The 25,119-nt window shown below is 44.2% G+C and overlaps 1 pseudogene; it reads right to left on the minus strand.

Moving 5' to 3' along the window:
• Positions 1-1,638: 1,638 nt before the first annotated feature.
• Positions 1,639-25,119, minus strand: LOC148138162 (uncharacterized; annotated as a pseudogene).

Below are 25,119 nucleotides of genomic sequence, written 5' to 3' on the forward strand. Positions count from 1 at the left end.
ATGTCTCTATTTGTAGATTCCTGTCTTGTATGACTCAGAGACACAGTCATCTTGGCACTTCAGCCTTGCAGAGATCCCACACACTTGACAATAGGGCCTAAACTGCAAAAAGTTAAACATCACCCTCCTGTTTATTTTTTCCACCCACCATGTGCAATTGCTGACTTCTCCTCCACCTAAACTCACAAGAACTTGGTTCTAAGAGGGGGGATTTCTCCACCAACCTCTCCAGTCAGAACATTTTATCTTTTCCGGGAAAAACGAAGTAAATCACATGCTCCCCCAATGCACACAATTCCCACTGCAAAACAATTCTCAAATATTATTATGCAACCGTTGAATCAGTTTGCGAATGCTCCAACAGACTGAACATACGCTCCTTTACTGACCACGTGTTTTATAAGTTAACTCCTTGGGTAGATTTGCAATGAATCTGTCCCTGGTTAAGTTTCCTTCTTCAGTATTCAAAGCTGCTTCAAGAATATATTTAGGCCCTTATACACGAGGCAAGTTTCCGGCGAAAGATAGCTAATTGCTGTGTCAGCCATTATTTGGAGATGCTGGTGTTGGACGAGGGTGTACAAAATTAAAAGTCACACAACACCGGGTTATTGTCCAACAGGTTTAATTGGAAGCACTAGCTTTAGGAGCGCCACGCCTTCACCAGGTGTTTGTGGAGTACACAATTGTAAGACACAGAATTTATAGCAAAAGTTTACGGTGTGATGTATCAGAAATTATACATTGAAAACTACCTTGATTGTTTCCTAAGTCTCTCATCTGTTAGAATGACTATGATAGTTTCACTTCTTTTTTTAAAAGCCACATTCTCAGATTAACTGAAACAATTGGTGTCAGCGCAGATAAGATGCTGAGATATTGAAGATGCTAGCCTCCTGTGTTCCCTGTCTGTACCAAAACGTTTAAACTGATTTTAATCTAAAAAGTGAGTTAATAGATTCTTACATGGATTCATGCAGTTTTTGAGCAAAGTACGATGTTACTCTGCAAGTACAAATTCACCCCACATACGTATATATGTATGTGTGCATGTTGGTATTGTGTGTGTGTTTGTTTATGTGTGTATCTGGAGTGGGTGTTTGTGAGTGGCTGTGATAGAGTGCGTATATATGTGTGTGTGAGTGCAAAGTAATCTAAGTCTGTGAGAGGGTGCATGTGTGAGTGAATGTTGGAGTGTGTGTGTCTGTAGGAGTGTGTGCGTATCTCGGGTGCGGGATTTGCATGTCTGTGTGAGAGAGTGTATATGTGTGTGAGTGTAAAGTGTTTAAGTCTGTGAGTGGATGCATGTGGGAGTGTGTGTGTCTGTACAACTGTATGAGTGTCTGTGTACATGTCTGTGCATAGGAGTGCCTGTGTGCGTGTGTCTGGGGTGTCTGTTTGTAAGTGTCTGTGAGAGAGCGTGAATATGTATGTGTGTGTGAGTGTAAAGTCGTCCAAATCTGTGAGAGGATGAAATGTGTGAGTGTGGGAGTGTGTGTCTGTAGGACTATGTGTAGTGTCTGTGTACGTGACTGTGCATAGGAGTGTCTCTGTGTATATCATACAATGCAGGTCACCTGTAGTGTGATGTGAAACCTTGGTCCCAGTTTATTCCCTCCCTATGGGTACCGATCTTAGCTAACAGCCTGTGCTCTGCCACGTTTTGCTGCTGCCTGTCCCGAAGTTCGCCTTGGATGATGGGCACCAGAAGGTCCGAGGTTGAATGTCCTGGAACGCTGAAGTGTTCTCCAACTGGGAGGGAACACTCCTGTCTGTTGATTGTTTTTTGGTGCCCATTCATACAGTGCCGTAGCCTTTGCTCGGTTTCACCAATGTTTCATGCCTCAGGGCATCCTTCCCAGCAACGTATGAGGTAGACAACGTTGGCTGAATCGCAAAAGTACCTGCCTCATAAATAGTGGGAGGTGTCCCCACATGTAATGGTGGTATGTATGCCCACACTCTGACACCTCTTGCAGCGCCTACTCTGACAAAGTTGTATCAAGCTTTCCTGCACGCCGGGCGTTGATCTGTTGGAGGTTTGGCGGCTCTTTGAAGGCGAGCAGTGGAGCTGTGGGAAAGGTCTTGGCGAGGTGCTCATTCACGTTGATAATGTGTTGCGGGTCACGAAGAACATGGCGTAGTTTCCCGGCTCCTGGGAAGTACTGGACAGCGAAGAGTACCCTGTCAGTTGCTGCACTGTCTGTCTCCTGAGGAGGTCATTACAGTTCCTTGCTATGGCCCGTCGGAACTGGCGGTCGATGAGTTGAGCATCGTACCCCGTTATTATGAGGGCATCCCTGAGTACTTCCAGATGCCCATACGTTACTCCTCATCTGAACAGATCCGGTGTATGCACAGTGCTTTCCCACAGGGGATGGCTATTCTAATAAGTTTTGGGTGGAAGCTGGAGAAGTGCAGCATTGTGAATTTTTCTGTGGCTTTGAGCTAGAGTGTGGTGCTGAAGTGTCTAAACTTGATGGAGATGCATGTGTCGAAGAATGAGACAGATAGTAGAGTGTAGTCCATGGTGACTTTGATGGTGGGATGAAGCTTGTGGATATCATTATGTAGTTTTGTCAATGACTCCTCACCATAGGTCCAGAGGAATAAATTGTCGTCAATGGTCCTGTTGTATAATGTTGGTTGGAGGTCCTGCGTAGAGAAGAAGTCTTGTACGTACCTGTGCATGAAGATGTTGGCATACTGGGGTGCAAATCTAGTCCCCATAGATGTTCCATATGCCTGGATGAAGTACTTTTTGTCAAAGGTGAAGAAGTTGTGGTCGAGGATAAAGCGGATGAGATGTAGGATGGTGCTGGGAGATTGTCAGTTGTTGGTAAGTTTGATACTGTGTCATAATGACCATTCAGATAGCTGCTGCAAACACGGTGAGCGGAGTGGTGTAACTCTGAAACAACAACAACAATGCTGTATTTGAATTGCACTGAAATTTGGAAGTTAAGGGCTGCCAAATCATTTGGTGGCAAATGTCATTTTTGTTTTCTGAAATGCGGAAATCTCGAGATTATATGTTTAAATCTTTTTGTTCTTATTGTTGTTGAATCACCTCGCCCTTTCTGTCAGAGTTTGACTTCATTCGTTGTCATGAAATATCCTGCAGGTACACAATTATGATTTCTAATTTCTATGTATGTCACATTCTTCCCTGAAACAAACTTTTCTATTGATTTTGTAGAACGATGTCGGCTCTTGATCTTGTCTTTTTATTGCTGGTTTGTGAAAATTTACCTGTCCTATAGTACTCACCACTACAAAGTTCATAGTGAATCCTTTGAGTTGCAACACAATTAATGTGACAGTACATAAGAATAAAATCACCAGTATTTATGCAACTATCTCAAAAATGTAGTCATATTCATCATTTAAGTTTTCTTTACACTATAAGCAAAGAGAATACACACAAAAACATGACAGCATAAAACTGCACAATATGGTGCAGAGTATAATCAGAAACTTCTGTCTGATTTCCAACTATGAGTCATTTTGATTCTGACCCTTGCTCTGACCAGTCAGTTCCTTACCAACTAGAATAGCACACTAAAATGTGTCGAAGGAAACGTTCAACAACATAATTAAAGCTCATTTTAGGAATGTCGTTGAAGCTTTATCCAACATTCTAAATGCATCCCATCCTAGGTTGCAAAATGGTTTCACCTATAGAACACTCCAGTCTAACATTGTTATTTATCAGATTGAGCTTAAATCAAAAGAAGATGAGAATGTTTCTTAAACTAAGAAAAATACCATATATTGCAAGAGGCACTGCAGCAGCTTTTTGGGTGCAATATTTAGATATCAGCGTCTTGCAACATATCAAACAAAAATGAAGGTGATGAAGACACAGATTGAAAAGTCCATTCGGAGAAAGTGAGGACTGCACATGCTGGAGATCAGAGTCGAGAGATTGGCGCTGGAATAGAACCACAAGTCAGGCATCATCCGAGGAACATTCTATTTCAATGTGAACCAGGTGGTAGCAACCTTTAGGCAAAGAGGTCAGTTAAAAAAAAAAAGTAATGTGAATTAATAACTATTGTCTCTGTTCAGCATAACATTCGTGAAAATTGTCAGTACATACACCATTACCATGGCAACCACATAACGAATGGAGCAGCTGGAGCTTCCCCAATTTCCCTGGGATAGCATCACAATTGCCATTAGAGTTGCTTTGACAGAGAGAGAGCTGGTAGAGGAAACCGATTCTTATTTGGATTCGCGTAGATATTCGTAACTGGCAGTGCATACTGGTATTTATTTGGAAATGTGCACAGCTGAAGCAGAACTAAGCCAGATAAATGCTGTGGCCCTCAGTTTTTCTCTAAAGTCAGAGAACTGAAGATTATTAAGATTCCAATCATATGAAGGTCAGAATATTTATGATTTCTCAGAGTAATCATGGATTCCCTACAATGCAGAAATAAGTCATTCAGCCCAGTGTATCTACACCAAACTTCCAAAGAGTGTGCAACAGAGGTTCTCCATCCTCGCAACCCCACATGGAGTACTCGCTTCCTCACAACTCTCTCCAACCTCCGTCTCCTCTCCACACCCACCCTATATCAATAACTGTGCATTGCACATGGCTAAACCACAAGCCTGCACATCTTTGGACGCTGTGACGCAATTTGGCAAAGATAATCCAAATAATCTGCATATCTTTAGAATGCCGAGGAAACTGTAGCGCCAGGAGGAATCCCATGAGAACGCGGGAAGAATGTGAAAATTCCATACAGACCATCACGCAATGATAGAGTTGAACCCGTGTCTTTGGTGCTGGGAGGCAAAAGTGTTAACCACGAAGGACGCCATTGTATGTGAGTAGTTAAGTAAAGGTTCTGCAATGTCGGAATTGCTCAGAGTATCGAATCATTCCCTCATACCCAAGATATTTTGATGTGATGTCAGCTTATCCATGGAGCACTACAGCACAGAACAGAAACGCTCATCCAATGCGTCCATGCCGACCAAGTTTCCCAACTGAACTAACCCCTTTTGCCGGCATTATTTCCATCTCCCTCCTCCTCTTTTCTCTTTATGCACTTGTGCCTCTACCTTTTAATTGTAGCTGTGCCTGCTTCTAGCACTTCCTCTGGCAGTATATTCGACATACGAACCGCAGTTTGTACGAAACGTTTGCCCTTCAGATCCCTTCTAATTCTTTCTTCTCTCGCTTTAAAATTATGCTTTCTTGTTTTGAACAGTTCTTTCCTCAGAAAGGACCTTTGTTATTCACTAACACCCTGTGCACTAGTGAACAATATCCCAGCCTATCCAGCCTCTCGATGTAACTCAATCACGGCCACAACACGTCCTCCCCACCCCCCACACTAGCCACGAAAAATTTGGGCAGCACTCTTGCAAATTTTCTCTGCAACTTCTCCAGTTTCATAATCGACTTGGGACAGTACCCGTGAGTCTGGAATCAGGGAATAACGTATAAAATTAATTTAATTTAAAGTGAATGGATTTGGCGGTGTGATGCAGATGAAATCATAACATAATTCTCAAGAAGTATGATAAACGAGGTTTTATTGATTTATATGTAAAAGCCAATGACAACTCATGAAACATTAATCAGGTTTGTGAATTTAAAAGCTGCCAAGGAAGAACGATGCTGTACTTAGCATGTGCACATGTCCTGGACAAGCGTAATTCCACATCAGTAAGATAATGTAAATTTGAAAGCATTGAGCAGTCGTTAACATTATCCTGTTGTTTGGGAATTATGTGTGGTATTGAAATAGAGACCATTAAGCTTTAATATTGTTTGTACACGGAACAATTGAAACTTGTGTGAGTGCTGCATTCTTAGTTGCATGCGGCAGTGATCGTGAAACCACAACAGAATAAGTCAGGGAATGCAGAAAATGGAATGACTTACTTGAGATGATGAGAATTGATTTGGTATTCGGTGGAAAATATATGCTGGGCAACGTTCAGCAGGAAGTGAGTTCGACAATGATGGATTTCTACGCGGATAGACTCAAGTGAAGTACAATTGATTGAGGATTCTATATTCAGTTTACTTCGTGTTAATTTCCGTACATATGAATGAAGAAATTACCACTATCCGTGTTCATCTCTGCCGAATGTAATGCACCTCGCTTATTTGAAATGATGCATAAGTATCTGCATTTTTTAGAAACTAACGTCTCCAGTCAAATTAATTATGTGATTGCAATGTCAGCAATTATTTGCAACTGCGTCATTCCAAGCAGTGATTACAAGGCCAGGGCAGAAGATGCAACCTTGCTAGCCTTTGCTCTCATAATCACATTTGGCTGAAAAATGCCTCGGTCTCTGCCACAGGCTGCGGTGATCTCAAGCAAAGATGAGCCAGAGCATATGCCTTAAGTTCACACTCATCATTTCGGCAATTTAAAAGTATATTTTACAACTGAAATGATGCTCGTGTCACTTGAATATGGCCGCTTCTGAGACGGTGGATGCGGGAGGACTGATTAGGTGGGAAATAATGGGAGAAGATGTTACAGTGTTCGGACCAGAACCATGACGAGAGTAAGAACAGTGCCCGGCGACCAACAGGGCAATCAGCCCTTTTGTTCCGACCCTTTGCACCTTGGTTTCCCGGTTGATCTGTCCTCCAGAGTTGATGTCCTACAATGTAGGACTCAGACTCGTGCTTTGAACAATCCAAACACGACGCAGCAGATCACACATCTCCGCACAAGCATATCTTTTGAACTAAAACCATAAGACCCAGAATGAAACTAGGCCACTTATCGCATCAATTCTGCTCGGTCAGTAAATGAAAACCTGTCTTTGCCAATACTCCTGAGTATTGCCTTCTTACCTCATTCCCATACCCCTTGAATCCCATACTGATTTTAAAAAGTATGTCTTAGTCTTGAATACACGTCTTTAAACAGCGTTACCACCCAACATACTGAAATATTCCAGGTCCATACCATCTGATGGAAGAAAATCCCATACACAGAACAAAGAGCATTAAACGCTCCAGCGCATTAAAGGCCCTTCGGCCCTCAATGTTGCGCCTACCTGAGACATTATTCTGATGCCCATCTAACCTGCACTATTTCATTATTTTCCATATATATGTCCAATGCCCATTTGAATGTCCTTAACATAGAAAAATCTACGACTGCTGCAGGCAGGGCGTTCTGCGCCCCTACCACGCTCTGAATAAAGAAACTACTCCGGAATGCTGTCCTAAATCAATCAGCTCTCAATTTAAAGCTACTTCCCCTCGTGTTAGCCTTCACCATCGGAGGAAAGAAGCTCTCTCAATGCCCACCCAATCTGACCCTCTGATTATCTTACACGTTTCGATCAAATCACCTATTAACCTTCATCATTCAAAGGGAAACAACCACAGTTCCCTCAGACCTTCCATGTCAGACCATCCTTCCATAACACGCAGCATCCTTGTAATCTGCTCTGAAACCTTTCCAGATTTTCACGTCCTTCCTGTAATGTGGTGAACAGAAATGTATGCAATGCTGCAATAAGGGCCTTACCAGTGTCTTGCACAGATGAAGCGTGAACTCGTCGAAACGAAACTGAATCCGTCTACTAATACACACTAACACACCATATGCCTTCTGAACAATCTACCTGGGAGATAGCCTAGCCTTAACCGTGTCAGCTTCCGGTGGAATTCACAGCATAGTAGGATATCATTGTCCTCTCCACTCAGTGAGAGCAAGGAATGGCCTGATGAGAACTTCACCATTCTCCTTCAAAAGAACGAACAAGAAGAAGTGAGAAAATCTCATCATCGAGATTGCCTGAACTGAACATCCTGGTTGATTCTGCCATGACAGTATCAGTTTGAGTGGAGCTCAGAAAAGGAAAAGATCAGCAAATGTATGTGGGATTGTTGTATCGAGGTGAGAACTGCAGTACAAGTTCCGTGCATGTAATAAGCAGACAACTGGACTTGCAACGATTGAAATTGTTAATGAAACTCAGCAAGTCTCACAACATCTGCGGGGAGAAAAAAGTTAATATGTCAATTCTGGCGAGTTTTCATCAGAGGAATTTTGATTTCAGATCTCCAGCATGCGCATTCTTTGCTTTATATATGGAATTATTTTATGTACTGCAGTGTGAATGAATCTCTTCGCGAAAATGATCAATCAAAGCTGCATAAGTTGACAAACATCACCCACGCAGGTACGGTGCAGCTGGCAAATGTCTTGTTGTGGTACACAACTGTAGAAAGAGAATTGTCAAGCACTGATATCAATGTTACATACAATCATCTTAATGCGATATGTGTAAAAATCCCTTTCTTAGTCGTTAGGGAGTGTGCAAAGTGCATTGCATTGTGATTTCAATGACCTTTCTCAGATTGGGTTGATAAGGAGCTCTGAATAAAGATCGAATTCTAAACACAAGACACAAGAATGCTCTTTAAAATCTCTCTCCAACACAGTCAAAAATAACAGCAACATAAGGAACTGGGAATGCTGTATTAAATGGCAGAGAACGTGTGAGAGTGGGGTGCTGCTTAAACTAACAGACAATTTGTGGAAGTGGCAATAGTCGTTTACAAACAGGGACGTATGAAAGCAGGAATGTTTTCTGAAAAGTCAGGGACGCATGGAAATACAAATTGTGTTGAAAGTAACAGTGAATATGTGTAAGTGCGAATCGTGTCCAAAATAACTTGGAACATGTAGCAGTTTGATTATCGCCAAAACAATAGAGAAATGCGGAATAAGGAACTCCTTCCAAAATATTTGGAACATGTGGAAGTGGGAGTACGGTATAAAGCAACAGCACGATCTGGGTAATCGAATAGCATCTGAAATGAAATGATCGTGAGGAAGTGAGAATTGTTTTGAAAATGACAGGAAGATTTAAATGTGGAAATGCTGTCTAAAATTTGTTTAAATATTCATTGTATAATGTATTGTCACGCAGATATCATGACCAAATATCATGAAAAATATTTTATATGGTCGCCACTCTCGAGTGCTATCTTGAAGCAAATTAACATAAATGAAAACTTCGAATAGAAAGGCAGAAAAAATGATGAAAAAAACTGACAGGAGTGGAAGAGCCCTTGCGCTGTTGTAACAGGCGATTGTGACCAACAAGTCTACACCGACACTCTCAGAATTTCCAGACCTATTATCCCATGACCCTACATTTCGCGGATAATTGCAGTTAGTCTGCACAAGCCTGAACACTATGGGCAATTTATTCATAGATAAAACATTACAGCGCAGTACAGGCCCTTCGGCTCTCGATGTTGCGCCGACCTGTCATACCAATCTGAAGCCCATCTAACCTACAATATTCCATGTACGTCCATATGCTTGTCCAATGACGACTTAGAAGTACTTAAAGTCGGCAAATCTACGACCGTTACAGGTGAAGCATTCCATACCCTTACCACTCTCTGAGTAAAGACCATGGTCAATTCACCCGACCTGCACAACTTTGGGCTAAAGAAAGTGTCCAAATTTACTGGTCTATCATGAGTTCCTTGTGGCCACGCACGAGTGCTTCCCTGCCACCGCAACTGGAACGAACATTACAGCTATTCCACGCAATCTTGCCTCCACTGAAGCCTTTGCGACTATTAGTCCACGCTGGGCTCTACCAATGCAGACCCAACCTGTGCTGACAGGTTCAGGACGGGCACAAACTCCGCCAGGAGAATTTCGAATGCAGTGATTGGATCAAACAGAGTCAACATGGATTTCTGAAGGGGACATTATGCATGACAAACCCGTTGTGAATGGGTAAAAGTAGGATGAGGCTATTGAGTTGGACGATCATCCATGGTCGTAATTAATTTGAGTGCAGGCTCAAAGGGCTGAGTAGCCTCCTCCTGCTGTTATCCTCTATATTTCTGCGACACCATTTCGGGCATCCGTCTGACATGCAGCCTCTTTTGAGGCCGCCAAATTCGCCTCCGCCACCGCCTCCAGGAATCTGCGTTCAGAGTGTCTCTACATTGCAGAAGCCACCATCACCAGTCCGGGCTGCTGAGCCTGCACAATTCCACGCTGCTGGGCTTACTTTCCATCACAGATGCTATCGCTGTGTCAGAGCTCTTCGCCCAAAGGCAAGGAAAATGTATGAGAAGATTATAAAAAGACAAAAAGAGGAGAGAAATGTGAAGACACGAGAAGCAAACCCGATGTAGCAGACGACCCTGGGCTCAGAAACCTGACTCCACCTCCATTGTACTGGAAGCCAGGGACAATAACAGGGAAGTAGAAATATTGTATGAAATAGGACGACCATGTCGACTGATATTTGGACACTCAGCAGACTGCTCTTGCACACTATCGACATAAATATAATGGCTACAATGTAGTACAACTGATATTTATATTTTTAGAATTGTGCAGCCTGTATTACTACTGTCATGCAACGTCTACAGTACGGCAACGTACATGGTGTGGGAAGTAGTGACAACTGCGTTTCATCAACTTCTTCTGCTCAATAAAATAAATTCTTGACACTCACTTTAAAAAAAGTAACAATTCATTTGTCTGATTCTCACAGTGAACAACTTATCTGAACCATCAACAAACTGAATAAATCACTTCTGATTACTAAATAATCCCGAATTAAGCAAGATGATTTTTTCATGCTGTTCCAATAAATACAGGTCCCATCTCTTCAAGGATATTGGAACTTATTCTCCCAAAATTTAGTCTTCCAGAATACTGTTTGCTTTCAGTGTTGAGTCTAAGTTCAGGAATATTAGATAGTTCCGTGTGTGTTATGGTTGGAATTTAGATGGGGCTTCCTCTCAGTTATGGAGGATTTGTGAGTTCTAGACAGTTTCTGTCTGGAGCTGATGTCTGTTATATCTAGTAGATGGCAGCTGGCACTGGGCCCTTCTTTTTATGATGACATACCAATAGTATTGATCCCATGTTGTCAAAACCAGCAGGCATAAATATACCGGATTTTGGAATCTAAGTGCCTGGTTCAAATTGATTGGCTAAATTCAAAAGCCTGTCGCCTTGGTAAAAACTGTTGATTGTCCTGCTGACTGTACGGCCTTTTTAATACATACGTTGCAATTCGGGTGTTTCTCTGTGTCATTACACGCTCTCTGGCTACAGGCCACAGATATTCATTTTAAATCTGCAAGCACAGAAAAGGCACATCATCTTTGAAAGCAAACAAGCAATGCGTTCCTGCCATCAGATAGACGCTCATCGGATCTCGATCAGTCAACCAGAAGGGGGAACCCACTACTGAGAAACACGGGATCATTCTAAAAGGAACAGAATGCATCTTACCAACCATCGACGCTGTTTACCCGGCTGGTGATGATGGTGATGATGGACACCCCGGTTGAGCGTCCAATTTGTGAGAACCAGAGCTCACAATATAATAAATATCAGCCCGAGTCAAATTCTGAAACAGCGAACTTTATTGAAACGTTCTTGCAAGACGGGTGTCTAGCAAGGAGGCACCTCAATCCAAAAATTACTTCACAATTTATGCAGTTTACTTGAGACTCTGTCGATACTTCCCCGTTTCCCTCATTGGCATTCAACATTACTTATTGTGTTCTGCGCCTGCCTAGCTGTGCTCCGCCCTTGTTTACTTCCTCCCCTACTCCAAGCTGAGTGACCCTCACTCTAATTTACCCTGAAACTAACTTGGTTCATTTCAGTGCCTATATGAGGGCAACGTGCCAATTCAGCCGTAACTCAATGTTCTTTGCATTTTATCTGTTTGTCTTTAACATCTTCCGTTGTTTGCAGGCACATTTCATTATGTATTCACATTTCAGCTAATGAAAGCAATTATGTATTTCCTTTATATAGTTTCCATTCTTGGCTGAAACACTTATACACTGGTGTTAGTTTATTTACCTTGCATGATCAATTATTTATTCAGCTCTTGGCTGAAACAATTATACACTGGTTTTAATTCATTTATCTTGCATAAGAAAGTATGGTTGCAGAGGTAACACTGCTTTACCTATGTCCCACAGCATGTCCAACCACAGCGAGGCTCCCACCCTTTCCTCCATTATTGAACAATTTCACTTTCAGTCCCAACACACTCCTCTCTTGTCATTAGCCAGTCCCCATTTCTTTTCCTCATTTGACAGTTCCACGATTGCCCCTTCATTCCACCATCCCTCATTGGCCGTCATGCTGTCCACACAAGTTTCAGAGAAGCGGGAAGCCCATTGTTCAAATAGTCTTGCTTTTCCATTCACCCATTCCAGTCAGTCAGATCGGTCTTCGCCCAATTCAGGCAATTTCTGGAAAATCCATCCCGAACAATGGAGTGAGCAAAAGGAGCTGGGACTGCCCTCACTGCTCCCCCATCATCCACAAGGGAGTGAGCAACAGGAGGTGGGCCTGCCCTAACCCCTCCCCATCATCCACAAGGGAGTGAGCAACAGGAGCTGGTACTGCCCTCTCCCCTCTCCCATCATCCATAAGGGAGTGCGCAACAGGAGCTGGGACCGCCCTCTCCCCTCCCCCAATCATTCACAAGGTAGTGTACAACAGGATCCGGGGCTGCCTTCTCCCAATGATCATCCACAAGGTAGTGAGGAATCTCTGTGTGGGTTTCAAGTCTGGGGCATGTGTGTTAGTGTGTATCAACGTAGGGAGGAAGGGATGGAAGGGTCAGTAAATGGCAGTCCACACTCAATTGTTGTGCTACCTCCTCTCGCAACAGTTAACCGCCTCCCACCCTCCTACAACCAACCATGCATTCATTGGGACCGTTTGCAAGAATACCAATTTAAGGAGTACATCCACATTTATTCTGCAAGAGAAGCAGAATCCAGTGGTCTCAAGGCAGACACAGAGACGCAGAGTCTGCAGCACTTCAAGTCGCTGACGAACACACCATTACTTTTCAGGGATAAAGTTAAAAATCACATAGCATCAGGTTATAGTCCATCAGGTTTACTTGAAAGTATTAGCTTTGAGAGTGCTGACGCTTCAGGTAATTAGTGCAGTGGGGTCCTAAAAGAGTGAATTTATAGTAAGCTATCACAGTGGCCTGCAATTGAAATGATACATAAAACGAACCGAGATTGCTATTATGTCTTTCACCTTTTAGAAAGTATTGCAGGTTTCGCTTCATGAAGATGTAAATCCCAGAACTACTTTTATGTCACATTCTCGAGGTAACTTAAGGTTTTATAAAACAAAAATATATCTCAGCTCAGACAATGTATTCAAGCTATGAGGTTAGAATCTGTCTGCATCCCAAGCTTGAGTAAGACTGGTTCAATTCCTAGAGTAGGAATTTATAAATTGTGGTAGGAATTGACTCTCTGTGGGCTGCATGCTTTCTGAGCAACAATAGAATGTATCTACATATGTGTATATATATATATATATATATATATATATATGTGTGTGTGTGTGTGTGTGTGTGTGTGTGTGTGTGTGTGTGTGTGTGTGTGTGTGTGTGTGTGTGTGTGTGTGTGTGTGTGTGTGTGTGTGTGTGTGTGTGTGTGTGTGTGTGTGTGTAAGAGTGCGTGTGAGTGTACGTGAGAGAGAGTTGGTTTGCATGTGTGCATGCTCGGTAGAATATGCACATGCGTGTGATGGAGTATTAAACTGTTCGACTATAACCTGATGTTGTGTGAATTTTCATTTTGCCCACCAAGTACAACACCGGCTCCTCCACATCATTTTCGGCATAATTAGAGATGGGCATCCACTTCTGGCTTCGCCTGTCAAACTCCCATTCAAACATTTTCCAAAATCTTCAGACATTCTCCCTGTGTCAAACAAAAACAGATGCATCACACTGTGCCCGAAATCATTTGAATATGTGCTTTATCTGGTCACCACTTCCAGACCCAGTCTGCCTTCTGCTGTCTCACCGTTGATTGCCTTCCTGATTAAAATCTATCCATCTCAGCTTTCAGTACACTTAATAAACCAGTCTCAATAGTTTTCAGTGATAATAAGAAATTAATCCTCATCTCGTTCTTAAATAAGTGACCAAGTATTATGAGACCACGCACTGTGGCCCGAGACAGGAGGCCTGTGACCAGTGGAGTGCCACAAAAATCGTTGTTGGGTCCACTACATTTCGTCATTTATTTAAATGATTTAGATGTGAGCATAAGATGCATAGTTAGTAAGGACCAGGGACTAGTTAGCAGGACTTACACACTTAATGGTAATCTCCTAGGGAGTGTTGCTGAACAAGCAAAACTTGGAGTGCAGGTTCATAGCTCCTTGAAGGTGGAGTCGCAGGTAACAGGATAGTGAAGAAGGCGTTTAGTCTGCTTTCGTTTATTGGATAGAGTATTGAGTACGGCAGTTGGGAAGTCATGTTGCGGCTGTCGAGGCCATTGGTTAGGCCACTGTTGGAATATTGCATGCAATTCTGGTCTCCTTTCTATCACAAAGGTATTTTGAAGCCTGAACGAGTTCAGAAAAGATTTACAAAGATATTGCCAGGATTGGAGGTTTTGAGCTATCGGGAGAGGCTGAACAGGCTGGGGCTATTTTCCCTGGAGCGTCGGAGGCTGAGGGGTGAATTTACAGAGATTAAGAAAATTAACAGGGGCATGGATAGGATAAATAGACAAAGATCGGGTTGGCATTCTGTTCGGCATGGACTGATTGAACCGAAGGGTCTGTTTCTGTGCTGTACATCCCTATGTCTGTACATAGATCTTTTCCCCGAGAATATTTCCAAGTAATTCCCCTCCCATCGATGTGAAACTCACAGGCCTGTAAAATCCTGGATTATCCCTGCTATCCTTTTGATATGATGGGACTATGTCAGGAGCCAGTTTTGGACTGGGGTGGATAAAGTTAAAATTCACACAACACCGGGTCAGAGACCAACAGGTTTAATTGGAAGCAATAGCTTTCAGTGCGCTGCTCCTTAAACAGGTGGTTGTGGAGTAAAAGATCACAGGACACAAAATGTATAAAGTGTCATGATACATTGAACAAAACTGGATTGTTAATTCTTCCATCTTTTAGAATGGTTTGCAAGTTTCGATTCATTAATAAGTAAATCCCAGAACATCTTTTAAGCCACCTCCATGAGATAACTTAAGGTTTTCTAACACATGGTGACATCTCAGCTCAGACAATGCTTTAAAGGTTTGAGATCAGTGTCTGTCTGTACCCAATCTTGAGCCAGAATGGTTCTATTTGCAAAGGGGAATTTACGAGATATTACATGGGTTGACAGCCTGTATGGACTATATGAGCTATTGACAGACCTCTGTGAAATCACCTGTGGCTAAAAAAGACATAAAGGTATCTGGCTGTGCTCTAGTAATACGATTTGAGAAGATTTGTAGCTCAGGTTGATTTTTTGGAGGTAGGTTTTGTCGTTGAGCTGCAAGGTTCATTTCCAGATATTTCGATACCCTACGAGGTAACATCTTCAGTAGGTCTCTGGTGAAGCAATGCTGAAAATTCCTGCATTATGTTTCTATGTTTGCATTTGTTTGGGTTGGTGATGTCATTTGCTGTCGTGATGTTATTTTCTGTGGTGAAGCCACTTCCTGTTCCTTTTCTCAGGGGGTGATAGATAGGGTCGAACTCAAAGTGTTTATTGATAGAGTTTGTTGATAGAATGCTGCAGTAAATTGCTCTCTTGCCTCACTCAATACTCTGGGACAGATCCCATCAGAACCTGGTGTTTCGTCTATCTTAATATGTTTTTAAACGCACACCTCTTCCTTTTTAACAGTAACCTGGCTGAGAAACTTGCCATTCCCTTCCCTGAGGTCATCCTCCACCAATTCGTTCTCTTTGGTGAATACTGACATAAAGTATTCGTTTAGGACCTCACCTACCTCTTCTGACTCGACACATTGATCCCCTCCTTTATCCTTGAGTGGGCCAAACTTTTCCCTGGCTACATTCTTGTTTATTTTATATATGTGTGAAAAGCTTTGTGATTCTCCTTAATACTGTTTGCTAATGACTTTTTGTGGCCCCTTTTAGCCATTCTAATTCCTTTTATAAGTCCATTCCTACTTTATTTCTTTACTTCAAGGGTTTTGTCATTTCCCATCCTCCTAAATTTTGAAAGTTAAAAATCACACAACACCAACAGGTTTATTTGGAAGCACTAGCTTTCTCCGCACTGCTCCTTCATCAGGTGTTGGGGAGTATAAGATCATAGGACACAGCACTTATAGCAAAAGTGTCCAGTGTGATGTAACTGAAATTATATTTTGAAAAAGACCTGGTTTATTGATAAGTCTCTCATATTTTAGAATGGGCATGTTGGAATCATTCCTTTCATAGGTAAATTCCAGTAGTTTCTTGAAGTTGCATTCTCAAATGACCTTTAACCCTCTGTGCTGTATTGTCCCAGATAGTGCATTGAAGGTGCAAGATGCCCTGAGGCTGTCAGTGCCCCAATGTTCAGACTGATTCTCATCTAAAAAAGGATTATACAGTATCTTACATGCATTGAAGAATCTTTGAGCAATATGAAATGTAATTCTGCAAGCACAAAATCTCCCCACAAACTGATATGTGTGTGTGTGCACGCGCATGCATGTGGACTTGGGGGTGTGTGGTTGAGTGTCTGTGAGACAGAGCGTGTCTGTCTATGCATGTGAGTGTCAGTGTAAAGGGGTATAAGTCTGTGAGAGGGTGCTTGAGTGAGTGTGGTAGTGTGCGTGAGCTTCTGAGAGACAGCTTGCATATGAGAGAAGATTTGCGTGAGTGTATGGGTCTGTAGAATTGTGGGTAAATGGGTCTGTAGGTGTGTGTGTGTATGTGTCTCTGTGTGTGTGTGTGTGTGTGTGCCTAATGTCGTGGGGTCACGTGTAGTGTGACATGAACCCAAGCCCCTGGTTGAGGCCAACCCCATGGGTTCCAACCTTGGCGATCAGCCTCTGCTCGGCCACTTTTCGTTGTTGCCTGTCCTAAAGTCTGCCTTGGGGGATGGTCACCCGAAGGTCTGAAGTCGAATATCCTGGACCGCTGAAGTGTTCTCAGACTGGGAAGGAACATTCCTGTCTGTTGACTGTTGTGCGGTGCCCACTCACCATTGCCGTAGCCTCTGCTTGTTCTCGCCAATATACCATACCTCAGGGCATTCATTCCTGCAGTGTATGAGATAGACAACGTTGGCAGAGTCACATGACTATATAACTACGTGCCACGCACTCAGGGGGATGGCCTCAACCGGGACCTTAGGTTTATGCGACCCTACAGGTGACACACACACACACACCTCTTAGTTTTTTGGGGTGAATTTTCACTTGCAGAATTACATTTTATTTTGCTCAAAAACGGCTTAACCCCATGTAAGATTCTGTAGATCCTTATTTTAGATTAGTATCAGTCTGAACACTAGGGCACAGATAGCCTCACACAGGGCATCTCACACCTCCAATGCATTACCTGAGCCAACGTGGCACCGAGGGTGAAAGTTTCCGAGAAAATGTAACTTTTAGAAAGTTCTGGAATTTGCAGATGAAAGAACTGAAACCATCATGCCCATTCTAAAAAATAAGAAACTTAAAAAACAATTCAGATCTTTTCCAATATATAACTTCAGTTATATCACGCTGTGGACATTTGCTCTTAATTCTGTGTCTTACAATCTTATACTCCACAACCACCTGATGAAGTAGCAGCGTGCAGAAAGCTAGAGCATCCAATTAAACCTGTTGGACTATAACCTGGTGTGTGATTTTTAACATTGTCCACAATCGTCCAATACTAGCACCTTCAAATCAAACCTTAGGAATGCTTTCTTTTTCTTTCTGACCATGGTCTTAACATCCCTGATCATCCGAAGTTCATGCATCTTGCGATTCGCATCCCTCACTCTCCCAGGATTGTGCCACTCCTGAACTCTTATCAACTTTTGTTTGAAATACTCCCACATCTCCGATGTCTATTTACCCTCAAACCGCCGGCTCCGATCAATAAAGTCCAGTTCCAGCCTTGTAGTAGCTCCCCTTCCTCTAATTTAAGGCCTTCACCTGAGGGCAGCTAATCCACGAGCATCTTACGGTATTATGGTCGCTACTCCCAAAATACCCCACCTCCCCCACCAAGCCCCCTCCCCCCCCCCCCCCTCCCCCAATGTGGCACGTTGGAACAGTGGTGGGGTGGCACGGTGATTCAACGGTGAGTACTGCTGTCCAATGGCGCTACGGACTCAGTTTCGATTCCTGACCCCGACTGAAACTTCACTCACCTGTCCGGGCTCATTTCCCAAATCCAGGTTTCATATAATCCCTTCCCTGGTCGTACTGTTTACATATCATGTCAAGAATCCCTCTTGAATGATCCTTACAAATTCTGCCCCATCCAAGTCCCGAGCACACAGTGAGTCCCAGTCAATGTACAGGAAATGAAAATTACCCAAAACAGCAATCCTGCTAATGTTGCGTCTATCCAAAACTGTCCACATGTTCTCTCCTCTGTCTCCGCTGGCTGTTGTGTGTCCTGTCGTATACCATTGTGGTTTCACCTTTCATATTCCTGACTTTAAGCGATTAAACTCTGCCCTTGATCTTTGATATTATTCCTCGAATCGTTGTTTGGCCAGGAACTTAATCCTCCTCCCATCTGGCGATGCACAGCAAAGACTCGGGATTTCTCTATCCACGGCCTAACACTTCTTTTCCTAATTTCACCTGGTGTGGGATGTTCGAGCCCCGTGTGGGGTAATGTGGACCTCAGTCTCCATCTTGGACCTAGTTCTGAATATAACAATTCCACCCAATGTGGCACGGTAGATCAGTGGTGAGGTGACACGATGATTCAGCGGTTAGCACTGCTGCCTCATGGCGCCAGGGAGGCAGGTTGGATTCCAGCCTTAGATCACTGCTTCTGTGGCATTTGCATGTTCTCCCTGTGTCTGTGTGTGTTTCCTTCCGGTGCTCCGGGTTCCTCCCAGTCCGAAGGTGTGCAGGTTAGATGGACTGTCCATGCTAAATTGCCCACAGTGTTCAGGGATGTGTGGGTCAGGTGCACCTTAGTCAGGTGAAATAAAGAGTAAGAGTTTAGGGGAATGGGTCTATGGGTGGGATCCTCTTCAGAGGATCAGTGTGGATTTGTTGGATCAAAGGGCCTGTTTCCACGCTATAAGTATTCTATAATTTAATGTGGGAGCTTTGGAGCCCCATGTTGAGAAATGTAGGCCTCAGGTACCATTATCAGCAGAGCACTGAATTTAATAATTCCATCCAATGTGAGAACTCTGGAGACACAGACTGTGTAATTTACGTGCAGGCTCTGTCTCAGGCAAGCCTATACCTTGCCTTAATACTTCTGAGATTACAAATCTCATTCTTAACCAGAGAGAGTAAAAACCAGTAATCCTTGGAAGTAAATGTACTGGTCCTCTGTTTTGAAGTAGACCAGGTGACCCAGATCAATATGCCTCATCTGCCATTTTCCTGACATTTCCTTCTTGAACTGACCAAAACCCACAACGGAAGCAAACGTAAACTTAGGCTTCATCGTATGCCTAGTGCTAATTGATCTGATGGAATAATGTGGAACCAAGGTTCCTCACCGTCCCAGCCAGATGCATGTGCACACAGAGCCGGAGAGTCTCAGGCTCCATTCTTAGGCACATCCTTACACTGATCTCACACTCGATGATGTGGGATGAATCGAGAAGCACAGTGTGGGGAAACTTAGGCCGAACATCCAGTCCCGAACCAAATATTTACTGCTAATCGAGGGCTAGTTGAAACCAACAGACCAGGAAGATGTAGCCCAGGTCGAATTTTGGCCGAGGACTGGATTACCCAATTTCACTCCCGGTATCAGATCAGTGATTATCTACACCACCCATACACCAGAGGTAAAGATGTATCTTGGTCCTCGTCAGCCAATGTAATTCATGGTGGTGGATTAAATGAGCCATATCCCACTCCTACCCTGGCCATGATAAAGGTCCAGGTTGCATCTCAGGCCTAATGCTGAGTTAGGCAATTAGCCAATATCTCCACAATGCTGGAAAATATCGGCTCAGCATGTGTCAAGGGGCGAGAGCTGGGTTAGACAATTTCACACTCAGTTATGGATTAAATGAGGGGAAATATAGGACCAAATGGTATAATGGGCCTAGTGCTGAAGGAGCCAATCCAAGTGCAGGACTTATTGAGAAGCTCAGTTCAGGGAAATTAACACTCAGGCTTCATTTTCACTTGCTTCATCAATCAGCTGGGTCTTTGACTGAGGCCTCGGCACTGTCTAATTGGCGTGGGGGGCCACGACTGTTCCACGGGTGAGTGCAGCCTCCTCGCCCCTGAGAACCATCATCCTTCCCTCCCAGCGAATGGATCAGCAGGAGTCGCCGACGTCACTTCAGGGTCCCCAGATGCCCAACTCCAGCTACCTGCACGCCCAGCCCTGACAACGACTTGGATGTTTGGGAGCCTGCTCTCCACCTGTGTCAACATCGTGCACCATGCCATCACCTGGCTGCCCTCCTGCACCGTATCCTGAGTGAGTGGGGATCTGAACAAAGCCAGGCAAAACCTTCACCAGTAACTGCAGTGAACCATTACAGGCCTCCAGGGCCCGGATGCCAAAATGTGCTGCATCGTGACCTCACTGCGCTTGGCCTCCAGCAAGCTGCTAAGCGTCAAGCAGCCCCAGGAACATTCCATCCCACCCTCGGGCATGACACACTGGGAGGCCAAGTCAACGACTACTACATCATCACACACTGGATGGGCTGAGGTGTCAAGGATCTGGAGTGACTGAAGCCTGAAGCCTAGCTCCTCGTCATCAGCTGGACTGATCACAAGGGATAAAGGTGGCCAAAAGGCCTGGGCCTAGTTCTTAGTTATTAATAAGAAGAAATTGCATTCATGAAAAGCCTAGAACCTCGCACTTATGACCAGTAGGCCGAATTGGCAAGGGAGTCTTAAAGTTGAGATTTCAACTGGCCCAGAAAATCTCTTGTGGACTCAGACATGTAAAGTCTCTCTCTAAGATCATCCCAGAGATCACACTCTTTGGAAGTCTGGAATAAATCGCTCTCACAGGCAGTTTAGTTTAATTTGAGTCATCCCCTTAATTTACCAATAGCATCGCTGTGACAACATATCACTGACACCAAGAGGCTAAGCTAATTAGTTTCGAAAGGGTGCAGAGGAGATTTACTGGGATATTGCCTGGTGTAGGGGAAAGATCCTACGAAGAAAGGCTGAGGGACTTGAGACTGTTTTCGTATGAGAGAAAAAGGTTGAGAGATGACTAAATAGAGATGTATAAGATAATAACAGGGTGAGATAGGGAGGACAGAGAGAGCCTTTTTCCAAGTATAGTGACTGCGAGCACGAGCGGACAATTGAGAGGTGACAGATATCGGACAGATGTCAGAGGTAGTTTCTTTACTCAGAGAGTAGTAAGGGTATGGAATGCTTTGCCTGCAATTTAGTAAATTTGCCAACTTTACGTACATTAAAGTCGTCATTGGACAAGCATATGGTTGTACATGGAATAGTGTAGGTTAGATGGGCTTCAGATTGGTGTGACAGGTCGACGCTGTAATGTTCTATGGTCTTTGTTCATTACCAACATTCTCCCCACGACCCTTCCTGTAAATAAGGACACACTTCCCGAAACGTATCTGTAAATTGTTAATATGGACATGCTTCATGAGACCCCGTCCCCGTAAATACGAGCAATTTCCCCGCCACAACCCTGTAAACACTGATACATACCTCGGCATCACCCGTTAATTACGAACACACTGTCCAGGAAAAAAAAAACAATTAATACTGACACAGTCCCTGGTAACTTCATCCTCGTCAGTACCGACATATTCCTCGTGACCCACTCCCCCGCCCCCCCCCCCCCCCCCCCCCACCGTAGGAACTGACTCATTCCTCGGGAACACTCCTGTGAATTGTTGTGGTTCTGTTCGCCGAGTTGGACGTTTTTTTGCAAACGTTTCGTCCCCTGGCCAGGCCACATCATCAGTGCTTGGGAGCCTCCTGCGAAGCGCTTCTTTGATGTTTCCTCCGGTGTTGATCGTGGTCTGTCCCTGCCGCTTCCAGTTGTCAGTTTCAGCTGTCCGCTTTAGTGGTTGGTATATTGGGTCCAGGTCGATGTGTTTGTTGATGGAGTTTGTGGATGAATGCCATGCCTCTATGAATTCCCTGGCTGTTCTCTGTCTGGTTTGCCCTATGATAGGAGTGTTGTCCCAGTCGAATTCATGTTGCTTGTTGTCTGTGTGTGTGGCTACTAAGAATAGCTGGTCGTGTCGTTTCGTGGCTAGTTGATGTTCATGTATGCGGATTGTTAGCTGTCTTCAATGTTTGTCCTATATAGTGTTTTCACTGCAAGGGTAAACAGGAAAGCCACACACACAGACCAAGTCCTAAACTATGAAAGTAACCACTCCAACATACACAAACGAAGCTGCATCAGGACATTATTCAAAAGGGCCACAACACACTGTAGTACACCAGAACTGCAAAAAGAAGAAGAGGAACACCTATACAAGGTATTCGCCAAAAACGGATACCCGCGCAACTTCATCAACAGATGCCTAAGAGAAAGACCACGGAACGAGGACATACCACAATCAAAAGTACTAGCCACACTACCATACATCAGGAGCATCTCGGAACTGACAGCCAGACTACTGCGACGCCTAGAATTCATAACGGCACACAAACCAACAGCCACGCTCAGACAACAATTCACCAGAACGAAGGACCCGATACCCAACATGAGCAAAACTAATGTAGTGTACAAAATCCCATGCAAAGACTGCACAAAACACTATATAGGACAAACAGGAAGACAGCTAACAATCCGCATACATGAACATCAAAAAGCCACGAAACGACACGACCAGATATCCTTTGTAGCCACACACGCAGACAACAAGCAACATGAATTCGACTGGGACAACACTACTATCATAGGGCAAGCCAGACAGAGAATAGCCAGGGAATTCCTCGAGGCATGGCATGCATCCACAAACTCCATCAACAAACACATCGACCTGGACCCAATATACCAACCACTACAGCGGACAGCTGAAACTGACAACCGGAAGCAGCAGGGACAGACCACTATAAACACCGAAGGAAACATCAAAGAAGCGCTTCGCAGGAGGCTCCCAAGCACTGATGATGTGGCCTAGCCAGGGGACGAAACGTTTGCAACAAAAACTTCCAGCTCGACGAACAGAACCACAACAACGAGCACCCGAGCTACAAATCTTTGCACAAACTTTGATCGACCTTTAAATGCCAACACACTCCTCTGGACCCCTGCTGTAAATTCTGACATACTCCCCGGGACCCACCCGATAAATACAGTCTCTTTCACAGGAACCTCCTGTAAATACTGATACAGTGCCTGGGACCTGCCGTGTAAAACCTTACCCACCCCCCAAGTCACCCCTGTAAATACTCTAAGTACTGACACACTCCTCACACCACTCATGTAAATATAGACGCACTTCCTGGGACACGCCACAAATACTGACACACATCCCGAAGTGCACCTGTAAACAATGGCACACTCTCCTCCACATTCCATTAAACCACGACACACACTCTTGACCCTCAATTTAAATTCTGCCACTTATGCGTGACACACGTGTAAATGCTGATGCATACCGCAGAACCTCCTGCAAGTACTGCCGTATTGGCTGGGACGCACATTCACAACACCACTGTGTAAAGTCGAAGTTACTCCACGGGACATCTCAGTAAATGCTGGCAATCTCCGCGGGACCACACTTGTGAATACTGGCACTATACCTTGGATCACCCTGTAAGTACTAACTCACTCACCAGGACTCCCTGTGAATACTGACACACTGCCTGGGGAGACCCTGTAAATACTGACAAAATGGAGAAAGTGAGGACTGCAGATGCTGGAGATCAGAGTTTAAAAATGTGTTGTTGCAAAAGCGCAGCACGTCAGGCAGCATCAAAGGAGCAGGAGAATCGACGTTTCGGGCCTTCTTCAGGAATACTGAAGAAGGGCATATACCCGAAATGTTGATTCTCCTTTTCATTTGATGCTGCCTGACCTGCTGCGCTTTTCCAGCAACACATTTTTAAATACTGACAGAATGCCCAACACTTCCCTGTAAAAACTGACACGTTTCCCTGGACCCGCCTATTAATACCAAAACACTCCCTTGGACTACCCTTTAAATACTAACACGATCCCCGGCATTCACCCCTGGAATAACTACATACTCCCAGGTACAGTCTCGCAACACCGACACAGTCCTTGTGACCCACCCTGTAATTACTGACTCACTCCCCACGATTCACCTGTAAATACTGAAACACATCACGGGAGCCCCATATTAACACTGACATGCTCCCCGGGATCCCCACTGCAAAAACTGGCACAATCCACAAGACCACCCAGTAAATACTGACACTTTCCACCGGGACACCCCTGCAAATCCTTACAATCTCCATGTGCCCTCCCCTATATATACCAACTGTCTATGCGGTAACCCACTGGACATGCTGACACACAGCCCAGGACCCCAGTAAATACTGACACATTCCCCGGTACACCTCTTTAAATGCTGTCACACTGCTCAAGAACTCCATTGAAAATACTCACATATCCCCTGATCCCCTAATAACTACCGAACACTGCACGGGAATTCGCGTCTGAATATTAACACACCCTGGGAGACTCCTCCATCCCCCCCGTAAATACTGAAAATGCCCGGGGTACATTCCTGTAAATGCTAACACATGCCCCGGTGCATCCCTCTAAATACTGTCACACTGCCCAGGAACATGGATACATTCCCTGGAAAACCCTATAAATACGGACTGCTTCCTGGCAATTTCCCACTGAATACTGACACACAGCGCAGGAGAGCACGCCCTGTGAAAACCCGAAAAACTCAGGGAACCTTCCTGTAACTCCTGACACACTCCGCGGCGCACACCTTTAAATGCCATCACAGTGCCCTGGAAACCCTCTGTAAATATTGGCACACACCCCGAAAGACGACCCTGTCCATAATGACACACTTCCCGGAAAGTACCTGTAAATAACTACACACTCCCCTGTATACCCCAGTAAATACTCAAGTACTGCCTAGAACCCCTGTAAATACTGACCCCGCGCTACATACCGAATTTCTCCGTCGGACTCCCCTGTCAATACTGACATACAT

This window comes from Chiloscyllium plagiosum, unplaced genomic scaffold, assembly GCF_037043375.1.
Source record: "Chiloscyllium plagiosum isolate Xiang-an unplaced genomic scaffold, Cpla_swu_hap1 HiC_scaffold_41, whole genome shotgun sequence".
Classification (NCBI taxonomy): Eukaryota; Metazoa; Chordata; class Chondrichthyes; order Orectolobiformes; family Hemiscylliidae; genus Chiloscyllium; species Chiloscyllium plagiosum.